At 37.2% G+C, this 5,477-nt stretch overlaps 1 long non-coding RNA gene across 1 annotated transcript; it reads left to right on the top strand.

The window, feature by feature from the left end:
• Positions 1-2,873: 2,873 nt before the first annotated feature.
• On the top strand, positions 2,874-5,210 carry LOC113062763 (uncharacterized). The gene is made up of 3 exons (XR_003278589.1): positions 2,874-3,033; positions 4,715-4,833; positions 5,023-5,210. It is a non-coding gene; the product is annotated as an uncharacterized LOC113062763 (long non-coding RNA).
• The last annotated feature ends 267 nt before the right edge of the window (positions 5,211-5,477 follow it).

Here is a 5,477-nt window from a genome sequence, read left to right as displayed (position 1 = left end):
TACTGATGCTTGCCTACAAGACGACCACTGGCACGGCACCAACATACAAAAACTCACTGGTTAAATCTTATGTGCTTTCCAGAAGTTTGCGCTCCGCAAGTGACCAACGCCTTGTGGTTCCATCCCAAAGAAGTTCAAAATCACTCTCACGGACCTTTTCCTGGACTGTGGCCAGCTGGTGGAATGACCTCCCAATCTCAATTCGTACAGCTTTGTCTTTACGCATTTTCAAGAAACATCTAAAGACTCATCTTTTTCGCATGCACTTAACCAACTAATCCTTTTCTTGTCTTTTCATTTATAAAAGAAAAAAAAACCTGGCTATGCGTTCTATACTAGACTAACTGAGACTTGTCATGGCACTTGTGTACTATTGTTGTTCTCTTGTTGACCTGACTGCTTCTATTTTTCTCATTTGTAAGTCGCTTTGGATAAAAACATCTGCTAATGATTAAATGTAAATGTAAATCCAGCTCAAAATGGACCTCACCAGGCAGTGATTCCACGGGCAAGTTGAACACATCACTGTATTTGTCAATTAAATGTGGTTTTATTAACAAAGTTCGGGAGAAGCACGATCAGATAATCATCCAATTTGGCACAGGTTCATCTCGTTTAGCTAATCATCTTAAATAGCACGCAAGCGTATATATATCCAGTCTTCCTACCTCCTGTCCCACGACAGTTTTTCGGCAGGACAGTTTTTCGGCATAGACCGTTTGTCAGCATTCGGTTCGCTCTGTCCGTCATCTTATCACAGGCCCAATCTTCCTTCCGACGAAGATATCTATCCGCCGAACACCAACAAGCGTCATCGCGACAGCTGCTCTTCTCGCCAAGCCACACGTTGTGGCCAAAAGCTCGTGCAAATCCTTGAGCTCGCCTCACTCGACAACACGATTTTCTCACCAGGACCGGGCTCTCTTATAATGCTGGATCGCAGCCGTGCTCCAGTTCTCAGCGCAGTAAACCTCTCTCGCTTTTTCAGCCGTGGCGCAGTTCGATGCTGCCTCCACTAGCGGCGAAGACCGTGCGTTGTTGTAGTGGCATGTAGTTCGTGAAAGAATCGTTTTTTTTAATGAATCTTCTAGGCGAACGAATCGTTCTCAGTTTACACTCATTCATGAAGAATTTTTCAGAGTTGTCATCCACAATGAGCGAGTTTCATATGAGTCTCAGAGATCGAGAGCTCTCATTCGTGAACGAAAGGACTAAACCGGTATACATGTCGAGTTGATTAAACGGATACATGTCGTTCGTAAACGCAATGAACTGGTACATATCTTATCTTAACAAAATTGATGAGAGTAAACCGGTTCAGTTAGCCATTTAGCATGTCAATCTTGCAAAATGTAAAGTGCAGTTATAGGTACTGTGCACATATTGTTTACATATTTAGCATACAAAAGATAAATTCCACGTTTAATCCCCGATTTATGAACGTGAATATATAGATCAATATATGAACCGTCTGACCAAACAATTAAAATGCTAATCATGCAAGAAAACCTCGTGATTTGCTCATCTGAACAATTTAAATAGACGTTATATATAGAATGCGCTTATGAAGACGCCAAAATTTGTTAAACGGCGTTATGACTTAACTCTGTCCGATGACGATGCCACTTTTTAACCATGAAGCAAAGGCTTTTTGCAGAGTTGTCATCCACACCGAAATGTCTAAAGACATTACATTTGCTTTACTGTGCATGTTTAAACCTCACTGAGATGATACAGACATAAGTTTCATGCAATTATTCCGGCAGGATCAATTATTTAGGGACATATTTCACCATTTACTGGCATGATTATTCAGAATTTTTCACGCTACTGCCTCGTGTTTGGCTGCAGAACAACAAGTGTGAGTAAATTTTCTATCGTCTTTTTAGGACTGTTATATGAAAAGCATGCAAAGTAAATGTCTTTAGAAACGGCTTGAATTTGAATTACTGCAATTAACGTTACTGCTATAGACATGTCTATTGGTACAATGGTTTATAAAACTAAACATGCTACATCGTTTCAAAGCCTCTATTTTCACAGTCCATACTACAACAGGAAAACAGCATCCCAAATTTATCTGCTCCGGAGGCTGTTTAAAAGGGCCCGAAGGCCAAAACAAGAGGAAAAGATGCTTTTCCAACAGGACTGTATTAATTCAGACAAGGTTTGAGCAATTGTCAAATCAGCCAACAACTACAGCAGCCAAAGCAAGCATGAAGCTACTTTTACTTGCAACACGGGCCTGCACATCTCAGTATTTCCATCCTGTTACTTCTGCTAGCAGTTCAGGCTACACAGGTTCTTCAAGACATCACACACCCCAGCCCCTTCCCACGACCCACAGCTACAGCAGCTGAAGCAAACGTGAGGCCGCCTCCATTCGTAAACGCGCCCTCAACTCTTCCGCTCCCTCATGCTACTAACCATTTTTCTGTTCAGTGGCCTCCAGCTCCAGATTTGCCAGAAGGCAGAGGGTACCAAGACCTATTATTGGTCAGGCCGATTATTTTATTTATTTATATATCTATCTCGAACCCTCTTCAGCCAACCCCTCTAACGCCAGCTCATCCCCTTTCACTAAAACTCCTAATCTACCATAGCTAACTCTCCTAACATGCCCTATCTATCTGTAATGGTCAATCCTCACTTCAGCCATCCTTCCGCAGGAGCTTTCTCTGTATCTCCCCACCGCCGCAGCATTGTCCGCTCCCGCAGGAGCCTTCTCTATATCTCCCCACCGCTGCAGTATTGTCCGCTCCTGCAGGAGCCTTTTCTGTTTTTTCCTCACTGCCGCAGCAGTCTCCGCTTCCGCAGGAGCCTCTACCTATATTTCACCACTGCCGCAGCAGTGTCTGCTCCCGCACGTCCTGATTCTGCCGAGTTCGACGCGTCCCTGGGTCAACAAGGGAGGTGCTTAAGGTAAATTTGAGCAACCAATCAGATTACTCACGTCACGTGACATGTGCCCAGCCTCAGCTTGCGCGCCACTATTTGAATTGTGTGCTTTGACGTCGCCTTCATTTTACAAAGGTAAGTGCATATTATTTAAAATGTGCCATTTCAAATGTGTCCATCCCTGCTCAGCATAATATATTATTTTTATTAATATATTATTCATAACTGACGCGAACATTCGCTGAACTGCGCATATATTAAGGTCCAAATTGCCAAACCCCGATCCTATCGGACAGGAAGGTGCCCACGATCGTTTTGCCCCGGTTCGGTGTGGCGTTTCCCCCGTGATCGCGTCGTCGGATCTTTTTGTACGATTATTTATATCACTTTTGTCATGTATTCGTTTAGCAGATGCTGATACTAATCCTTCTGTGAAAGAAAGGCTAAACACTTTTGCGGATGGATTGGGGGTTTGTCGTCCATAAACAACAAGGAAATATATTGTGTTGACCCGGCGACATCATTAACCCGTCCAATATACAGTATGACACACATTTATCAATGACTGTATTTAGATAATAATCATTATTATAATAATACAATATCCAATTTAAAACAATCATTAATCTCTCACTATATTGTAGTAATAATAATACAAATAATAATATATTGTGTTGACCCAGGGACGTCATATTCTTGTGATGACCCAGGGACGTCATATTCTTGTGATGACCCAGGGACGTCATATTCTTGTATTCATATTCTTGTAATAATAATAACAATATCTTATATAAGGCCAAGAGTAATCTATCACTATGCTGCAATAATAATAATAATAATAATGAAATATCTTGTGTTGGCCCAGGGACTTCATTCTTAATAGCTCATCTAATATAAGACAAACAGTAATTAATCACTTTATTTTATTATTATTATTAATAATAATAATACAATATCTAATATAAGACCAAGAGTAATCTATCAATATACTGCAATAATAATAATAATAATAATGAAATATCTTGTGTTGACCTAGGGACTTCATTCTTTATAGCTCATCTAATATAAGACAAACAGTAATTAATCACTTTATTTTATTATTATTATTAATAATAATAATAATACAATATCTAATATAAGACCAAGAGTAATCTATCAATATACTGCAATAATAATAATAATAATAATAATAATAATAATGAAATATCTTGTGTTGACCCAGGGACGTCATTCTTTATAGCTCATCTAATATGACAAATTAATTAATCACTTTATTTTATTATTAATATTATTAATAATAATAACAATAATAATACAATATCTAATATAAGACCAAGAGTAATCTATCACTATACTGCAATAATAACAATAATAATAATGATGATTAAATATCTTGTGTTGACCCAGGGACGTCATTCTTTATAGCTCATCTAATATAAGACAAACAGTAATTAATCTCTTCATTTTAATACTAATAACAATAATGATAATAATAATAATGAAATAAAGCATATATTAATGCATTATTCTGCTTGACCTTATTCTACATTCCTAATCCTATCTAATACCTAAACTGAACAAGGAACTTACTAATTGTTAATAAGCAGTTAGGCCTACTTAGGAAGTTTATTGAGTAAAAAGTCATTATTAATATTGAATATGTGTTCCCTATACTAAAGTGTTACCTGTACTGTTACTATTTATATAACTTTTTTAAAGTAAATATTAAATTGGTTAAATTTAACATTAAATCTATTTTTCTTTTTTCATTATAGCTTTAAGATTTTATATCAACTTTCAAATAATTCCTCAACAGGTTTGAAGATTTCTCAGTTCTTTGCTTATATTTCAAGGATCACTGGCTGGTAATAGGACACGCGTGGTCGGACAGTGCTACAACCATGCCAACTCCGATACAAACAATCTTGTTGAAAGGTGATATTTGCAATTAAACGTATGCAACTTCATTATGAGTTTATGCAAATAATGTAATAGAATCACAAGCATTTGGAATATAGTTATATAATAAATCAAACACAATCATATTAAAACATGTATTGTTTTTCTTTGCTTGTCTAATCAGATTTTTCCATCGCCTAAATATCAGTTTTTGTTTGGCATTAGGAACCTTAGACTGGATCTTATCAGCATTCTCATCAAGAAGACAGATGGATACTTCCAGGTCATTCATGATTTACAGGCAGACAGTTTGAAGAATGAAAAATGCTTCTTTGAAGACTGTTTCTGTAGCTGCCCAATAGGAGTCAGAGGACATCGCTGTAAACACCTTGTACTTGTACTTACTGATCAAGTGAACAAGATTCTCATAAGTTTCCTGATTTGAATTATCAAATAAGCGGACGTGCTAGTGTAATTAAGCAAAATAAGCTTTACTCCATTCTGTGCTTTGACAGAAAAGAGGTACATGTAAGTGTGCATATGAGAAATTAAGTGCAAGAGACTTGTTTTTTTTGGTTTTGTTTATTTTACTATGTATTGTTTTAAAACAATGAAAAATTATGTAATCTTTAATTGTAAATTAAGCTAAGTAAACCATGAACATTTAGCATTACTCTGCT

The sequence above is a fragment of the Carassius auratus genome, chromosome 45, assembly GCF_003368295.1.
Source record: "Carassius auratus strain Wakin chromosome 45, ASM336829v1, whole genome shotgun sequence".
Classification (NCBI taxonomy): Eukaryota; Metazoa; Chordata; class Actinopteri; order Cypriniformes; family Cyprinidae; genus Carassius; species Carassius auratus.
Note: the sequence above shows the minus strand (reverse complement) of the source record. Positions and strands in the feature narration are given on the sequence as shown.